General features: G+C 52.9%; 1 protein-coding gene across 1 annotated transcript in view; it reads left to right on the top strand.

Moving 5' to 3' along the window:
• The window catches only part of DDR2 (discoidin domain receptor tyrosine kinase 2), a 149,849-nt gene that overhangs the window by 74,294 nt on the left and 55,793 nt on the right, over positions 1 to 19,762 (top strand). The gene's annotated exons all lie outside the window — the stretch shown is intronic.

Genomic DNA, 19,762 nt, shown 5'->3' with positions numbered 1-19,762 from the left:
AGATACAGCAGTGATGGGCTGTAGAATAATGCCCCCAAGACAAAATGCTACAAAGCCTTCCAATGTGCCTATAACAGACTGATATCCAGGCCCCGGAGGCCAGCTTCATTGTCTGTCTGTCTCTGCAATTCCAAGGCCCCCAGCTCCCCCACATCAGTGGGTCTCCATCCCAACTCCACAATCTGCAGCTGACTCCTGCTCACTGCTGGGGCTGTAAGCCATTAGGCAGTCCCGCCTTCTGCTGCGTGTAGCCCAGCCCAGGAGCCTGGCAGGGTTCCCATGGGTGTTTTTCAGCAGCTAAACTAAAGCGAAACCTCTTTCTGTGCCCTGTGTGGCTGCTTTACATCAGATGTCACAAAACCAGGAGGAGGAGCAAGCACCCAAAGAGCAGAACTACAGTGCAGACGGAGCTGCCTGGAGCCAGGAGCAGGCCAGGCAAGGAAGGGAGAGAGGATCAATAAGATAAAAGTTGTGCACCAAGAAGGAGAAATCAAGAGCTCAGATCCCAAGTGGGGTGACCTTAGAGCACCCACATGTACCACACTCACACTGGTTTGTCTTGTCTTAATACTGAACAAAGACTGCTGCTGTCCAAGGAGGCTGTGGGGCTAGATGGGGAGCAGAGGTACTCACAGAATGGTCTTTCTTTGAAGGCATTGTCCCCAGTACGAGGATGTCTGAGAATCCCTAATGGAGCATGCCTCTGGGTGCAGGTCCCTGCTGCACAGATGTGTCCTCTGCTACCGGTGCCATGCAGAACAGGTTATCTGGCAAACTAAGCCCTCTTCTAAACCTTTCTCCACGCATAGGACACTATCCAGGACCCCCATTAGACACAGGGCACATACACAGTGCTGCCAGGTCAGACCATTTATCACAAGTCTTGCCATATTTGGTGTTTTCCTTTAAGATCCCAGCTCCTGGACTCAGGGCATTCGGTGAGAATCTGAGTTTTCATTAGCAAAATTAAGTTTCTATCCCTCATGGTTGTGGTAGGGGTGGCAACTGTCTAATCACACAAAACTGAACACCCTAGCCCTGCCCCTTCCCCGAGGCCCTGACCCCACTTGCTACATTCCTCCTCCCTTGGTGGCTTGCTCTCCCCCACCCTCACTCACTTTCACTGGACTGCAGCAGAGGGTTGGGGTGCTGGAGGGGGTGAAATCTCTAACTGGGGGTGCAGGCTTCAGCTGGGACCACAGATGAGGGGTTCAGGGTGCGGGAGGGGGCTCTGGGCTTGGACAGGGAGTTGGGGTGTGGGAGAGGGTGAGGGCTCTGGCTGGGGGTGCGGGCTCTGAGGTGAGGCCGGGGATGAGGGGTTTGGAGTGCAGGAGGGGGCTCTGGGTTGTGGGGAGGCTCAGAGCCAGGGCAGGGGGTTGGGGCTCGGGATTGGGGTGCTGGCTCACCTTGGGTGGCTCCCGGTCAGCTGCGCCCCAGAAGCAGCCAGCAGTTCTGCTTCTAGGCAGAGGGGTCCTGAGGCTCTGTGTGCTCTCTTGCCCATAGGCAGCTCCCTCACAGCTCAAATTAGCCACAATTTCCAGCCAATGGGAGTGCAGAGCCAGTGCTCAGGGTGAGGACAGTGCACGGAGCCCCGTGGTCCCCCTGCCTAGAAGCTGGACCTGCTGCTGGCCACTTCTGGGGTGCAGCATGTAGCCAGGACAGGTAGGGACTAACCTGTCTTAGACCTGCAGCACTACTGACCAGACTTTTAACTGGAAGAAAACCAGACACCTGGCAACCCTAGGTTGTGAAGAAAAGGTGGAAATCAAGACCCGAGTGTTAGCTAATGGCTCAAAGACTGGAAGGCAAAGAAATACTGCAACATTCATTCTTATATTTTGAAATCTCAAGACTTTTGGAGGATTTTTGAATATCTGGGGTTGGCAAGGCCGCAGAAGAACACCTGGTTGTCTCCTTTTGGAATGCAGGGCATGTATAACCCATATACCAACACATAGCTTTTCTCTACACAGCCCACAACACTCTGCTTTGAATGCACTAGCTAAAATCAGCAAAAAACTGGTTCACCTGCTTCTGGGCCTCTCAGTGTTTTCCCTCTTCCGGAGAGGTTCTGGGATTAGAAATGGTCCCTTGGCTCCAGGTGGAGCACTGTATGCTGGAATTTGTAGTCCCTGCAGGCCCCAGATGGGGGTAGTTGCTCACTGCGTGGTAGGAGTCTGTGGGCCACTTTGGCCCATTTGCTGCATCCTTGCCTCTGGCTTTGGCCTGTGTGTGTGTGTATGTTTACTTGGATGGAGCTTAGTGGGCTGGAGCCAGTGGTAAGACAGTAAACAGCAGGGAACAAGCCGCTCTTTCAGGAGCTGGCTTGGCAGCTAGGCGTGACAAATAGCTCTTGGGAAATTGTGTTGTAGCTGCTGCTGCACATGGGCTATAGCGAGTGCCAAGCCACAGCCATGGCCGCGGCACTGGGTACTTTTCCACTCCCAGACTGAGGGGGAATCAGCCTGTGGAAGGAAGCGAGAGGAAACTAATCTGCTGCTTCGTGGGAAGCCTGAAGCTGCTGCCTGCTGCAGGTTTATGGTGGTTTGAACTGAATGCTGTGGTGGGAGGCTGCTTGCTTGGCCTGGTTTTATCCTGTGTTTCTTTAGGGCAGGTGGGAAAGAAACGCAGAGTCTGTTAAAACAAAATGAACAAGTTCCCTTTTCCAAGTGAATTTCTCCCTGGTAAACCATGCTGGAGCAAGAGGCACAGAGACTGAAAATGCCTGTGTATCCATGACAGGAGCAGCACCAGGTTACCCATGCTCTCTCTCACTCACACACACTACACCTCAAGGAGTGACCAGTACTTCATGGCCATTGTCTTCTTTCCTGATAGCAGTGGCTGCAATGGTGTGCTTGTGGACGCCTGTCCCAATAGGAAGGGGAATTAGACCCTGCCCCCTCTGTTCATTTCACACTAGCCACTGAATGGCCATCTGATGGGAGCGGCCTTTGTCATGGGCCTGACTTGATTCAGATCAATAGTCTAGAAGTGTATAGCTTTTAACGCCATAAAGGAGCACTGCAATCCTCAAGTCTGACCTGCATAGCACAGGCCAGAGACCCTCCCTGGGATTTCTGTAGTCAGTCCAAAAAGTTGATAGTGGAGCGAGAGCTGATCCTAAGGTATCCAGTCTTTACTCAGAAATTGCAAGTGCTCACTCAGATGCTTTTGGAAAAACCTACTTACCCTTTGAGTGGAGGGGATTCATCACATCTCTGGGGAATTTGTTCCAGTGGTGAATTACCCTTACTGTTAAAAATCTGTACCATATTTCCAGAATGAACTTTGCTGACTGCCACTTCCAGCCACTGGATCTTGTTCTACCTTTGTGTGCTAAATTGAAGAGCCCTCTGCTCTTAGAAACCTCCTCCCTGTATAGGAATGTCTACTCTAGACTGTGATCAAGTTGATTTTAATCTCCTGTTCAATGAGCTTCTTTAACCTCTCACTGTGAGGTGGGTTTTCCAGATCTCAAATAATTCTTGTTGTGCTTCTCTGAACCCTCTCCAATTTTTCAACATCCTTTTTGAAGTATGGCTGCTAAAACGGGGCCCAGGATCCAGTATTGGTCTCACCTGGGTATCATTGAGATCACTCAATGAAGACCTGTTGCATGAATTTAGATGGAAAGATACAAGGCCAAATAGTGTTAACAGGACTAACCATCCAACATTAAACAGTTTTAAACAAGGTTTGGTGTGCAGAGACCTCAGCCTGCTTAGTACCATGGCACAAACACCATTAATGTCCCTTTAAACCTGTTATTAAGAAACAGAAAAGAAGGAAAAGTTATTTAATACTTTACATTTCAAATTAATTAAGGCTTTAATTTTAACAGCCCTTGTTCCCTTTCCCATTAGCAGAAAATGGTTTTTAAAGGAAATATCCCCTTGTTTGACAGTCTTTTAGGTGGTGTTAAAATGATGATAATTGTTCTTTTTGGGGAAAAGGGAAGAAGTTAGTTGAAATGGGCTTGAACTATTGTTAAAATTGGGTCTGTTTCTTAGAAGACAAAATGAAACAAACACACAAAGAAGGGGAGAAAAAAACCAGAAAAGATAGAAAATGAAGCTTCTGGTGCTGACTCTCCGTTGCAGCCTTACTGCTGGAAAAACACAGACCCAGCACATGGACTTATCAACCACTCCAAGACCTGGCAAACGTATACTAGCGTTAGGCTGTTTAGGGCTCTGCTTTTAGTTGCCTCTTTATAGTCACAGGCTCACAGCAGTGTTGCAAAATATAAGAATAGCCATACTGGGTCAGACCAAAGGACCATCTAGTCCAATATGCTGTCTTCCAACAATGGCCAATACCAGGTGACCCAGAGGGAATGAACAGAACAGGTAATCATCAAGTGATCCATCCCCTGTCATCCAGTCCCAGCTTCTGGCAGTCTTGGCCGCCGAAATCAGACTCTTATTAAACAGAGGCAAAAGGAGAGAGATAGGAAAGAGGAGAAATAAGGTAGGGAAGGAAACGGGCACAATGGAGCAGGGAGGAGTGAAAGTCTCACATTCTAGCTGGTGGTTGGGATTCAGCTGGAGCTGGTAGGGGTGGCAATGTCATCTGGGTTCCTCTCTCTGGCCTGTTCTGGTCAGGACACCTGTCTGGATCAGGATGACAAAGATCTGGGGCCCAGGAGATGGTGGGGGTGGCAGCCATGATGGTGAAGCTCACTCCAGTATCCAGTTTGTCTCCCCAAAGTCTCTTTGTAAGGACCCCAAAGGCAGTGGTGCATGGAACAGCCCATTCCCTTGTTATTTCAGCCACCAATTAAGACTAATATTCAACACACCAACTTTGGTTAATTAATTTCCAGACCCACATTTTTCTTGTTTGCCAGACATGATCTTAACACAGTCCTTGAGCTGGGCTATGAGGCCTTTCTGTTTGGACTCAGTCACACTGTCTCCCCCTCACACCTTTTCTAACAACATTTGTTGTTCTAGTTCATAAACTACCACAATAACCTTACACTCACTCTAGGTTTGCCAACTTTGATTGGTCATATTCTTGGAGGTTTCACTGTGTGACTTAATCTTCAATTAAAGATTAAATTTTAATTCCTGGAGACTCCAGGACAATCCTGGAGGGTTGGCAACAATAACTCACTCTCTACCAGTGAGCTCATACTGAGGGCAAATGTGTAGGTCCAATTATTACAACAGCTCTCTGCTCAAAAGGGGAAACCAAAAGTTTGGCTGTGTAAGGAATGGGAGGGATAATAATATAGAAAAAAGAAAAGGAATACTTGTGGCACCTTAGAGACTAACAAATTTATTTGAGCATAAGCTTTCGTGAGCTACAGCTCACTTCATCGGATGCATTTAGTGGAATATACAGTGGGGAGATTTATATACACACACAGAGAATATGAAACAGTGGGTTTTATCATACACACTGTAAGGAGAGTGATCACTTAATATGAGCTATTACCAGCAGAAAGGGGGCGGGGGAAGGAAGAAAACCTTTTGTGGTGATAATCAAGGTGGGCCATTTCCAGCAGTTGACAAGAACATCTGAGGAGGGGGTGGGGGGAATAACATGGGGAAATAGTTTTACTTTGTGTAATGACCCATCCACTCCCAGTCTCTATTCAAGCCTAAGTTAATAGTATCTAGTTTGCAAAAAGATGGACATCATACCAAAAGGACTGAAGGTAAAAAATCCATTACAATCTACATACCACACAGACTGTGCTGACAGCTTGTGCCACACACTCTCAAAGAAACTGTGGAACCACCTGATCAACATCCTCTACAGCAAACAGGGAAAGATTAAGAGTGAGCTCTCAAAACTGGATACTCTCATAAAAACCAACCTTCCACACAAATTTCCTCATGGCTGGACTTTACAAAAACTAGACGAGCTATTTACAACACACACTTTGCTTCTCTACAAAAGAAAAAGGACACTAAACTATCTAAACTACTACTACTACATGCCACAAGGGGCTACAACAGTGGTTCCCTTAACCCACCCAGCAATATTGTTAATCTATCCAACTATACTCTTAGCCCAGCAGAAGAATCTGTCCTATCTCAGGTCCTCTTCTTTTGCCCCTTCACCCCCACGAACATGATATAGTTCTGTAGTGACCTAGAATCCTATTTTCGATGTCTCCGACTCAAGGACTATTTCCAACATACCTTGAACAACATACTAACTCACAGAGACCTTCCTACCAAGACTACAAAAAGAAGGATTCTGTGTGGACTCCTCCTGAAGGTCGAAACAACAGACTGGACTTCTACATAGAGTGCTTCCGCCGACGTGCACGGGCTGAAATTGTGGAAAAGCAGCATCACTTGCCCCATAACCTCAGCCGTGCAGAACACAGTGCCATCCACAGCATCAGAAACAACTCTGACATCATAATCAAAAACGCTGACAAAGGAGGTGCTGTCATCATCATGAATAGGTCGGAATATGAACAAGAGGCTACTAGGCAGCTCTCCAACACCACTTTCTACAAGTCATTATCCTCTGATCCCACTGAGGGTTACCAAAAGAAACTACGGCATTTGCTCAGGAAACTCCCTGAAAAAGCCCAAGAACAAATCCGCACAGACACACCCCTGGAACTCCGACCTGGAGTATTCTATCTGCTACCCAAGATCCATAAACCTGGAAATCCTAGACGCCCCATCATCTCAGGCATTGGCACCCTGACAGCAGGATTGTCTGACTATGTAGACTCCCTCTTCAGGCCCTACGCTACCAGTACTCCCAGCTATCTTCGAGACACCACTGACTTCCTGAGGAAACTACAATCCATCGGTGATCTTCCTAAAAACACCATCCTGGCCACTATGGATGTAGAAGCCCTCTACACCAACATTCCATACAAAGATGGACTACAAGCCATCAGGAACAGTATCCCCAAAAATGTCACGGCAAACCTGGTGGCTGAACTTTGTGACTTTGTCCTCACCCATAACTGTTTCACATTTCGGGACAATGTATACCTTCAAATCAGCGGCACTGTGATGGGTACCGTCATAGCCCCATAGTATGCCAACATTTTTATGGCTGACTTAGAACAACGCTTCCTCAGCTCTCGTCCCCTAATGCCCCTACTCTACTTTCACTACATTGATGACATCTACATCATCTGGACCCATGGAAAAGAAGCCCTTGAGGAATTCCACCATGATTTCAAAAATTTCCGTCCCCCCATCAACCTCAGCCTGGACCAGTCCACACAAGAGATCCACTTCCTGGACACTACGGTGCTAATAAGCAATGGTCACATAAACAGCACCCTATTCCTACCTACAAGCCTCCAGCTTTCACCCAGATCACACTACACAATCCATTGTCTACTGCCAAGCTCTACAATACAACCGCATTTGCTCCAGCCCCTCAGACAGAGACAAACACCTACAAGATCTCTATCAAGCATTCTTACAACTACAATACCCACCTGCTGAAGTGAAGAAACAGATTGACAGAGCCAGAAGAGTACCCAGAAGTCACCTACTACAGGACAGGCCCAACAAAGAAAATAACAGAATGCCACTAGCCATCACCTTCAGCCCCCAACTAAAACCTCTCCAATGCATCATCAAGGATATACAACCTATCCTGAAGGACGACCCATCACTCTCACAGATCTTGGAAGACAGGCCAGTCCTTGCTTACAGACAGCCCCCCAATCTGAAGCAAATACTCACCAGCAACCACACACCACACAACAGAACCACTAACCCAGGAACCTATCCTTTCAACAAAGCCCGTTGCCTACTCTGTCCACATATCTATTCAGGGGATACCATCATAGGGCCTAATCACATCAGCCACACTATCAGAGGCTCATTCACCTGCGCATCTACCAATGTGATATATGCCATCATGTGCCAACAATGCCCCTCTGCCATGTACATTGGTCAAACTGGACAGTCTCTACGTAAAAGAATAAATGGACACAAATCAGACATCAAGAATTATAACATTCAAAAACCAGTCGGAGAACACTTCAATCTCTCTGGTCACTTGATTACAGATCTAAGAGCGGCTATTCTTCAATAAAAAAAACTTCAAAAACAGACTCCAATGAGAGACTGCTGAATTGGAATTAATTTGCAAACTGGATACAATTAACTTAGGCTTGAATAGAGACTGGGAGTGGATGGGTCATTACACAAAGTAAAACTATTTCCCCATGTTATTTCTCCCCTCCCTCCCCCCCGCCGCCCTCACCGTTCCTCAGACGTTCTTGTCACCTGCTGGAAATGGCCCACCTTGATTATCACCACAAAAGGTTTTCTTCCTTCCCCCCCGCCCCCTTCCTGCTGGTAATAGCTCATCTTAAGTGATCACTCTCCTTACAGTGTGTATGATAAAACCCGTTGTTTCACGTTCTCTGTGTGTGATAATAAATCTCTCCACTGTATTTTCCACTGATGCATCTGATGAAGTGAGCTGTAACTCACAAAAGCTTATGCTCAAATAAATTTTTTAGTCTCTAAGGTGCCAGAAGTACTCCTTTTCTTTTTGATATCGCTCAGCAGTGCAGCTTCCTTTGGATACTGTGTGCAGTACTGGGCACTCCGTCTCCAAAACAATATAGCAGCATCAGCGGGGACTCTGTGATGGATGAGGAAAATGATTCAGGGTTTGGAAAACTTCTCCTGTGAAGAGATTTTTAAATGAAAGTGTGTCCCCCTTGGAGAAGAGAGGTAGAAGGAGGGTATGAGAAAAGTATATAAAATAATATCTAATGCAGAAATGGTAAACCAGGTGTCAGGATTCCTTCCCCACTCTGAACTCTAGGGTACAGGTGTGGGGACCTGCATGAAAGACCCCCTAAACTTATTTCTATCAGCTTAGGTTAAAACTTCCCCAAGGCACAAAGTTTTTGCCCTTGGATTAGGTAAAATGCTGCCACCACCAAGTGTTTTAGACAAAGAACAGGGAAAGGACCACTTGGAGTTGCTATTTCCCCAAAATATCCCCCTAAGCCCTTACACCCCCTTTCCTGGGGAGACTTGAGAATAAACAAGATGAGCACAGAGCTCTTGGATTTTTAAGACCCAAAAAACCCAATCAGAGTCTTAAAAATCAGAACTTTATTAGAAGAACAAAAAGAAGATAAGAGAACAACTCTGTAAAATCAGAATGGAAGATAATCTTACAGGCAGTCAGATTCAAAACGTAGAGAATCCCTCTAGGCAAAACCTTAAGTTACAAAAAGACACAAAAACAGGAATACACATTTCCTCTAGCACAGCAAATTTACAAGTCAAAACAAAGAAAACCTAACACATTTTCTAGCTAGATTACTTACTAACTTTACAGGAGTTGGAGAGCTTGCATCCTTAATCTGTCCCCGGCAAAGGTATCACACAGCAGACAAAAACCTTTTGCCTCCCCTCCCCCCCCAGATTTGAAAGTATCTTCTCTCCTCATTTGTCATTTTGGGTCAGATGCCAGTGAGGTTACCTTAGCTTCTTAACCCTTTACAGGTGAAAGGATTTGCCTCTGGCCAGGAGGAATTTTATAGTACTATATACAGAAAGGTGGTTACCCTTCCCTTTATATTTATGACACCAGGTCCTTCCCTTCACCCTGTCTCATACTACAAGAACAAGGAGCCATTCAGTGAAATGGAAAGGTGTCTGATTCAAACCTGATAAAAGGCCACTATGCAGTTAGCCTGTGGTGTTCTCTGCCATATGATCATTTTGACACCAAGAGCTTAGCAAAGTTCAGAAAAAGGATTGGCCGCTTAGATAAATAAAGAGAACATCAGAGTTAGAATTGTATCATCAGAGTTAGAACTGCTGACCCTCCAAGAGTTTTGAAAGGGATTTAAATCATCTACCTATTGGAGCTCAGAAGGAAGTTTCCTCCATGGTAAGTATCCTATAACTGTCTACTGCAACATTTCTTGCATCTTTCTCTGATGCACTGGCCACAGTCTGAGACAGGATCCTGGATGGCACACAATGGCAATTCCTATTGTGACAAAGCTCTGTCCTTGTCTCCGTGGGTCCCATGTTTCCTGGCAGATTTCGCTAACCTCAGAGGCTCACTGTGACCCTCGACGTAACCCTTCTTTCTCTAGAAACAAGGGTCACAGTCTACTGAGCCATTTTCATCATAAGCCAGCGAGGGAGGTGAGGAGAAGTTATCCTTCCTTGCACAGTCTCTGTTGTCTCTCAGTCTCAGTGATTAATCAGAGGACAAAGGTGGGGGGGGGGGAGGAGCCCGGGCTCACCCTCTACTCCGGGCTCCAGCCCAGGGACCCTAATAGTATGAGCTATGGTAGCTGACCTTTTAGAAACATGACATGTACAATTCCCTGGGCTACTTCCCCCACAGCAGCCCTCACTTCCTCAAGCTCCACTTCACCCTGACCTCATGGCCTCCTCTGTTGTGCCTGATATGGTGTGTACTACTCAGCCTCTCCAACAGCACAACTTCCTCCCACAGCTCCTAACATGCACACCCACCTGACTAAGTGGGAGGCATTTAACTAGTTTCAGCCAGCCCCTGATTGGCTTCAGGTGTCCCAATCAACCTAGCCTTCTCCCTGCCTCATGGAAAGTTCTTAATTGTCCCCAGGTGTCTTAATTGACCTGGAGCAGCTTCCATTTCACTTAACCTTATACCAGGGATTTGTTTAGCCTGGAGCAAATCTCTCTCTCTCTCCCCCACTGCTCTTCCATAGCCTTCTAGCTTGGAGGGAGGTGGGAAGCTGCTACTCCTGCTACTGCTAGGCCCCAAGCTCTCCCTGCTGCTCCAGCTGCTCCCCTGGCTGGGCCAGACACTCCCCATTCTCTGCTACTTGGCTGCTGGACCCCCCACTCTTGGGTGCTGCTATTGCTCCAACTGCAGCCCTGGGGTGGGGAGGGGGCTGCTAGCCCACTCCCCAGAGAGGAGGAGTGAGGGACCCCAGCCACTGCTGTTGTGGACACCACCACCACCTGAGAGGGGTCCTTTCTCCCTGCCTGGACTACAACCTGGAGTTCCTGGAGCTGCTGCTGCTGCAGAGGCTGCAGTCTGGAGCTGCTGGAGCCCGAGGAGGAGAAGAAGAGGATCATCTACCAGTGGGGGAACACCTAGAGACTTTGCAGACCACCGTGGAGGGGGCCCTAAGACTGAGTAATTTTCAAACTGTGCTCTTGTGGTGGGGGTTTTGACTGTGTTTGTAGGGACACAGGGGGTGTGGCGTAGAGCTGCCCCCCGATCCATCTGTGTGTCCCCCCCAACCCCCACCACTACTACCACCATCACAGCCCCCTCCACCACCCCCACTGGCTGTATACCATCTTCCTCGGCTCCTGCCTCTGGACTCAGCTGCTTGCTTGGCTTGCCACGCCCTATTTCCACCCTTTGGGCCAGAAGCAGCAGCAAGCTAAAAAAGACTTGTGCAAGTGCACATGGGCACATGTGCCCCCCCCCAGACTGCCTACCCCCCAGCTTTGCCCTTTACTACCTGCCCCATTTGCCACTTGCTTTGCCTCCTCTTTTGCCCCAGCCCCCCTTACTAGCTTCAGTTTGTTTGCCTGCCCCGCCCATTTCCTTCTGCAGCCTTTCTTTGTTTGCCCCGCCCCAGCCGCTGAAGCTAGCCCCTTGGTTTCCCTGTTCTACCCCCAGACTGCTTAGCCCCTCACTCCGTGTGCCTATGCCCCCTCCCATGCACTTGTGCAATTCCCCATTTTAGTTGCAACCCTCTTCACTGCACCCTCAATGTTGTTGAATCCTCCCCTCCCGTAGTGCACCAAGAGGAGCCGGAATTCCACCTTGTGTCGGTGACTGACCCCTAACCCCTGATTGCCCCCCGTCCAGCCCACCCCTTTTGGCGCCCTCCTCCCCTGCCTGCAGCCTAGTGGGGAAAAGTGGTCGACCTGCTTCCCCTCTCACCTCCTCTTTTTGGTGTCCCCCCTTTCCTACTTGCTCATGATGGTGGGGGATGAGACGGGTGAGACCCCTCCAGTAGCCCGAGCTCCCCCTCCCCCGCCTGCCCCTCCGTCACCCCCCCAAGCTTCTACCTCCGCTGCCAAACCATCTGCCATCGCCCCCGCTGGAGCACCAGCAGCGACGGGCACCGGGGTGACCTCCACTGCTGCCACGTCTATCACCCCCTCAGATTTGGGGGGAGTCCCCGCAGCCAGCGGGAAGGACCAGGGGAAGAAGGGGAAGGGCCCCGCTAAAAAGACCAAGCCCTCCATGGCAGGGGCTGCCCCCAATGCCCTGGCCCCATCTCCAGCTGGGGCTCCCCTCCCTGCTGTTCCCTCCACCAGCTCTGCAGGTGTCCCTCCCCCGGCCCCCAGAGCATACGCCCAGGTGGTGGCAGCCCCCCCGCCTGCCGCTACATCATTTCTCCAGCCCACCGCCTCCGCTACCATCTCTAGCGGCCGGGGCCCCTTTCCCACCATGACCAGGAAGCACGGCGTCCGTTGCCTCCTGGTGCCCGCCTCAGCCCACGTGGAGACCTATGTGCGGGCGTTGGCGAGGGTGGTGGGGCCCACGGCCATTGTGGTGGCCTCCAAAACGTATGGCAAGGTCGTCTTCTTCTTAGCATCGGAGGCCGCCGCCCAGGAGGCGGTGGAGAAGGGCCTGGCGGTGAGGGGCGTGTTCGTCCCCTTAGAGCTGCTAGAGAACCTGGGTGTCTGCCTGGTCCTGACCTCCGTCCCTCCCTTTCTCCCCAATGCCGCCCTGTTACCCGCACTTTCTACCTTGGGAAAGCCCATCTCTGTCATCAGCCCTCTCCCGTTGGGCTGCAAAGACCCCGCCCTCCGTCACGTCCTCTCGTTCCGCCGGCAAGTGCAGCTTCAACTGCCGCCAGCGGCGCGCAACGGAGAGGCACTCGAGGGGTCTTTCCTAGTCCCCTACCAGGGGACCCATTACAGGATGCATTATTCCATGGGGGAGGCCCGGTGCTACCGCTGCTGGGCGATGGGGCACGTCCGGAGGGACTGCCCCCTGGCCCGGGAAGGAGGGGCATCCAGGACCTCCGAGCCCCGGCAAGGCACCAGCCCCGTCATCGCCGATGCCCCTGGCTGCCCGGCGCCCGAAACCGCCCCTCCTCCTTCCCAGGCCACCATTGCTCCCGCTCAGGCCCAAGGGGCACCCCCCCCACTATGCCCAGAGGAGCGGGAGAACCCCGCCCCCGCTGTTTGCAATCTGGCGGGGCCTGTGGAGGAGGATGCGGCAGGGACACCGCCAAGCATGGGAGAGGGCCAGCTCCAAGGGGAATCTTCCCTCCCTTGTGCTGCCCCACCGTTATCCCCTCGAGTCCCTAAGCCATCGCCTCTGCCCCCTGACACAACCCCTGCTAGCCAGCCCCTGGATGATGCCATGGAGGGCTGGGCCCTAGTCCAGGGGAAGTGGGGCAAGCGGAAGGCTCGAGCTCCGCTCCTCCCATCTGACGCGGAGGCCCCCCGGAAGACCAGGAAGGGGGGCACCGATGCCGAGCTTTCTGCTCTACCCATGGGTGTGTTCCATCCACTAGAGCCAGCTGGGGAAGACGTGGCAGCACTGGGAGGCGGTATCTCCCCTCCACGGGAGTCCCTCCCCTCCAAGACCCCCGAAGCACCATCTGAAACCCCAGTGCGCCCCGAAGCAATTGTCGCGTCAGGTGCCGGCGGGGAGAATCCCGGGGTAGCGGAAAACAATTTCCTATCTATATATGAGGAGATCGAGGCCCTGGGTCTGACCCCGGTCACCCAGGGGGAGGACGATCCTATGCCAGCGGGCCTCGATCTGGGCGACTTCACTCCAGCCCCCCTTTCCCCATGTTCCCTTCCCCTAACCGTTGCTTCTGCTCCCACCTCCGAGGGGTCCCGGACTCCTCCATCAACCCGGCTGCAGAGAGCACCCCGCTGAGAGCCGCCGAGCCAGTTGAGGCGACGGCCAGTGCCACGCGGCTGGAACCTGAGCCACCAGGAGCATCCCTCGCTGGTGAGGAGCATTCGACCTCCTTTCCGGGAGAGGACCCTACAGAAGAAAGTCCACCTCCTGATGCCGTGGCTGCCAAATCCACCAGAGAGCTTGCGTCCGTCATCAGTGAGAGCCCTCTCCTGACCTAGACTCTCACCTCTACCCCTGCCCCTGCCCTTATTCCGCCCACCTCCCGAGATATTATTGCCACCCCTGGGACTGTCTCCTTCCCCTTTCCAACAGATGACTCCCAGGGAATGGCCTTTGTGTTTGCCCGTCCCGACCCACCAGGGGCTGCTATCCTCCCTCCGCCACCCCCTATCGCCCCAGCATTCAGGTCAACCCATCAAGAACCCCGTCGGGGGTCCGCACCCTGTCTGCCCATCTCGATGGGCCATGGGGCTGTACCAAGGGCCCCATCGGGGAGCAACCAGACCATAACCCCAGCCCCCCATGCGCTGCGAGAGGAGTTGCGGGAGTTCCTAGAAGACGTCCGTGGCTCCCGCAACAAAGTCCAGCTTGCCCTCCAGCGATGGGGGGACTTTAATCAAATCCTCCGGGCCGCAAGGGCCCTCATGGGGGAGGGGAAAAGGACCGGGAGACAGGGCGCCGCGGCCTACCAGCGGGTCCGCCACTTCCGTGACTCCTTACTCACCTACGGGGTGGGTCACGGACTGCTGCGCGGCCCGCCGGGAGCCACGAGCATCCCTGCCGGCGAGGATCCCCCCCAGCCCTCCTCATGGCACCCTTTACCATCGCAACATTGAACACCCGTGGCTGTAGGATGGGTCTCCGCAGGTCCCAGGTGCTCTCCTTCCTTCGAGAGGGGAGGTACTCTGTGGTTTTCCTGCAGGAGACCCATACGGATCCGACCGCCGAAGACAGCTGGCGGCTGGATTGGGGAGACAGGGTCTACTTTAGCCACCTCACAGTTCATACGGGTGGAGTGGCGACCCTGTTCTCCCCCGACCTACGGCCCGAGGTGCTGGGGGTCGCCGAGGCTGTGCCGGGTCGCCTGCTGCATCTCCGGGTCCGCATGGAGGGGCTCGTAGTCAACCTCGTCAACATCTATGCCCCAGCAGCGAGCCCGGAGCGGCTGCAATTCTATCAGCAGGCATCCGCCTTCCTCGGCACCTTGGATCCTCAGGAGTGCCTGGTCCTGGGAGGGGACTTTAACATCACCCTTGAGGAACGGGACCGCTCGGGGACCGAGAAGAGCCCGGCCGCCGTCGCCGTCCTCCAGGAGATAGTCGAACACCACTCCCTGGTGGACATCTGGCGTGACCACCACCCGGATGACACTTCCACGTTCACCTTTGTCCGGGTGGAGGCCCATCGGTCACGCCACTCCCGGTTGGACCGCATTTATTTATCACGCTTTCATCTTTCACGAGCCCACTCCTCCAGCATCCGGCCGGCCCCATTTTCTGACCATCACATAGCCACCGTGACAGCCTCCCTATGCGCGGAGAGGCCGGGGCCGGCCTATTGGCATTTTAACAACAGCTTGCTGGAGGATGCGGGCTTCGTGGCGTCCTTCCGGGAGTTCTGGCTGGCCTGGCGAGGGCAGCGGCGTGCCTTTCCCTCGGCACGGCGGTGGTGGGACGTAGGGAAGGTGCGCGCCCGGCTCTTCTGCCGTGACTACACCCGGGGCACCAGCCGACGGAGGGATGCAGCGATAGAGCAGTTGGAACGGGAGGTCTTAGAGCTGGAGAGGCGTCTGGCCGCCAGCCCCGAGGATCCACCCCTCTGCGGAGCGTGCCGGGAGAAGCGGGAGGAGCTCCGGAGCCTCGAGGACCATCGGGCCCGGGGTGCCTTTGTTCGATCCCGCATCCGTCTCCTTCGGGAGATGGATTGCGGCTCCCGCTTCTTCTACGCCCTGGAAAAAAAGAGGGGGGCTAAGAAACATATCATCTGCCTACTGGCAGAAGATGGCACCCCCCTCACGGATCCGGTGGAGATGTGTGAGAGGGCGAGAGCCTTCTACGCAAGCCTATTCTCCCCGGATCCGACCAATCCTAACGCTTGCAGAGTGCTGTGGGAGGAGCTCCCGACGGTCAGCGTGGGCGACCGAGACTGGCTAGAGCTGCCTCTCACTCTGGCCGAGTTCTCGGAAGCCCTCCGTCGCATGCCCACCAATAAATCTCCGGGCATGGACGGGCTGACCGTGGAGTTCTACCGCGTGCTCTGGGACATCCTGGGCCCAGACCTAGTCACCGTCTGGGCCGAGTCTTTGCAGAGCGGGGTCCTCCCTCTTTCGTGCAGGCGAGCCGTGCTCGCCTTATTGCCGAAGAAGGGGGACCTCCGCGATTTACGAAATTGGCGTCCCGTCTCGCTCCTCAGCACGGACTACAAAATCGTGGCAAAAGCCATCTCCCTGAGGCTAGGGTCCGTGCTGGCGGACGTGGTCCACCCAGACCAGACCTACACCGTCCCGGGCCGCAGCATCTTCGACAACCTATATCTGGTCCGGGACCTATTGGAACTTGGGTGTAGGGATGGTCTGTCGTTCGCCTTCCTGTCCTTAGATCAGGAGAAGGCGTTCGACAGGATGGATCACGGGTATCTCCTGAGCACTCTGCAGGCGTTTGGCTTCAGACCCAGGTTTGTGAACTTTCTCCGGGTGCTGTACGCTTCCGCAGAGTGTCTGGTAAGGCTCAACTGGACCCTGACCGAACCGGTCAACTTCGGGCGAGGAGTACGGCAGGGGTGCCCCCTCTCAGGCCAGCTGTACGCTCTGGCGATCGAGCCCTTCCTCTGTCTCCTCCGAAGAAGGTTGACAGGGTTGGTGCTGAGGGAGCCGGAGCTGCGGCTGGTCCTGTCGGCGTACGCTGATGACGTGCTCCTCATGGTCCAGGACCCGGGCGACTTGGTGCGAGTGGAGGCTTGCCAGGCCATCTATTCAGCAGCCTCCTCCGTGCGGGTCAACTGGGTCAAGAGCTCTGGCTTGGTAGTAGGGGACTGGCGGCAGGCGAGCTCCCTCCCACCCGCGCTTCAGGCCATCCGGTGGAGCACGGGTCCGCTGCTCTATCTGGGCGTTTACCTTTCTGCCACGCATCCCTCTCCGCCGGAGAACTGGCAGAATTTAGAGGGCGGGGTGATAGAACGACTCCGGAAATGGACAGGACTACTCCGGTGCCTCTCCCTTTGAGGGAGAGCGTTAGTGCTTAATCAACTAGTCCTGTCCATGCTCTGGTACCGGCTCAGCACCCTGGTCCCGGCCCCGGCTTTCCTGACCAACCTGCGGACATCGATTCTGGAGTTCTTTTGGTCAGGACTGCACTGGGTCCCTGCAGGGGTTCTCCATCTACCTGTGGAGGAAGGAGGGCAGGGCCTCAAATGTCTGCTTACTCAGGTCCATGTCTTCCGCCTCCAGACCCTGCAGAGGCTCCTTTATGGTGCAGGTAGTCCGGCGTGGAGCATACTGGCGCACGCCTTCCTGCGCCGCTTCCGAGGGCTCCGATACGACCGGCAGCTCCTTTATCTCCATCCGAGAGGTCTTCCGCGAGACCTCTCCGGGCTGCCGGTCTTCTACCAGGACCTCCTCCGGACCTGGAAACTCTTTACAATGACCAGGTCCGTGGCGGCCACCGAGGGGGCAGATCTCCTCGCGGAGCCCCTGCTACACAACCCCCAGCTCCGTCTGCAGGTGGCGGAGTCCCGCTCGGTGCGCCAGAGTTTGGTCCTGGCAGAGGTCACAAGAGTCGGAGACCTCCTGGACTATGACCGGGGAGACTGGCTGGATCCCCTAACCTTCGCTCAGTGCATGGGGCTTTCCAGACCTTGTACTCCCCAACGCATACTTCAGGAGGTGAAGGCTGCTTTGCCGCCCGCTGCTCGGGTTTATCTCGACCGGGTCCTGCACGAGGGCACGCCCCGCCCACCCACTACCCCAGGCCCGCCGGACCTTTTAATTGGACCCCTGCCCCGTGGACCCAACCGATCCCTTCACTAGAAGCCGGCTGCACGAGATGCAGCCGGTCTGCTTTCAAACCGCGCCAAGAAAACATCTATACACGTTCGTGCTCCACACCCTTCACGCCCTCACCCTCGTGTCCCGCCCCGATACAGAATGTCGGGACCTCCTGCCACCTTTGGAGGGTGAGGAGCCCCGGTGGGCCAGCCTATATTCCATCTTAGTCCCAAGGCCCGCCGGGGATGTCAGTTGGCGGCTCCTTCATGGAGCCGTGAGCACGGGCGTGTACTTGGCATGCTTCACTTCAGTCCCAGACACCTGCCCCTTTTGCGGCGTGAGGGATACCCTGGCACATGTATACTTGGAGTGTGCTAGGCTGCAGCTCCTATTCCGGCTCCTCACCAATATTTTATTACGTTTTTGGTTGCACTTCTCCCCTCACCTTCTCATTTATGCACTCCCTATCCATGGCCCCACAAAGTCACGGGATCTGCGGGTCAACCTCCTCCTGGCCCTAGCTAAAATGGCCATCTATAAAACCAGAGTGAGGAGATTGGCCAATTGAGTCTCCTGTGACTGTGGGGCCTATTTCCTATCCTCGGTCCGTTCACGTATCCGGGCAGAGTTCCTCTGGGCGGCGTCCTCTGACTCCCTTGACGCCTTTGAGGAGCAGTGGGCACTGTCCGGGGTTCTCTGCTCGGTGTCCCCGTCCGGTTCCCTTTGTTTGACCCTTTGACCGCACTCCTGTCCCTGTTATTTCATTAGTTGTCCCCCGGAATTTTTTGGGTATTTAGGTCCTGTGGATCCCCCTTTTAGGCTGGGGGGATCCTTTAGCAGTGGACGGGCTTTGCCCGCCCACTTCCCGGATCCGAATAAGACTACTCTTCCATTGCCATCTGGCCTTGCCCCATCACACTATGCTCACCAGTGCCATATATAGAGGTGTGAAAGGTGTCCCTCCTCAGCAGTGCTGCCTAGTGATTAGGTTGTCCTCCTCCCTGATGGTCCCCTTTCTTCTACCACTCCATCCTGTGGGATCTGTCCCTTTGTTTGTGGCTCAGTCCTTCTGACCTGCTCTGCTTCCCGTTTTAAACTCCATCTCCTGTTTATGCTGCCTTTGCATATAAGAACATAAGAATGGCCCCACTAGGTCAGACCAAAGTCCATCTAGCCCAGTACCCTGTCTTCTGACAGTGGCCGGTGCCAGGTGCCCCAGAGGGAATGAACAGATCAGGTAATCATCAAGTGATCCATCCCCTGTCGCTCATTCCCAGCTTCTGGGAAACAGCGGGTAGGGACACCATTCCTGCCCATCCTGGCTAATAGCCATTGATGGACCTATCCTCCATTAATTTATCTAGTTCTTTTTTGAACCCTGTTATGGTCTTGGACATCACAACATCCTCTGGCAAGGAGTTCCACAGGTTGACTGTGTGTTGTGTGAAAAAATACTTCCTTTTATTTGTTTTAAACCTGTTGCCTATTAATTTCATTTGGTGACCCCTAGTTCTTGTGTTATGAGAAGTAGTAACAACACTTCCTTATCTACTTTCTCTACACCAGTCATGATTTTATAGACGTCAATCATATCTCCCTTTAGCCATCTCTTTTCCAAGCTGAAAAGTCCCAGTCTTTTTAATCTCTCCTCATACAGAAGCTGTTCTATACCCCTAATCTTTTTTTTTGCCCTTTTCTGAACCTTTTCCAATTCAAATATATGTTTTTTGAGATGGGGCAACCACATCTGCACACAGTATTCAAGATGTAGGCGTACCATGGATTTATATAGAGGCAACATGATATTTTCTGTCCTATTATTTATCCCTTTCTTAATTATTCCCAGCATTCTGTTCACTTTTTTGACTGCCTCTGCACATTGAGTGGATGTTTTCAGAGAACTATCCACATGACTCTAAGGTCTCTTTCTTGAGTGGTAACAGCTAATTT

The sequence above is a fragment of the Dermochelys coriacea genome, chromosome 8 (genome assembly GCF_009764565.3).
Source record: "Dermochelys coriacea isolate rDerCor1 chromosome 8, rDerCor1.pri.v4, whole genome shotgun sequence".
NCBI classification, from domain to species: domain Eukaryota; kingdom Metazoa; phylum Chordata; order Testudines; family Dermochelyidae; genus Dermochelys; species Dermochelys coriacea.
The sequence above is the reverse complement of the archived record's forward strand: the minus strand, read 5'-3'. Positions and strand labels throughout refer to the sequence as shown.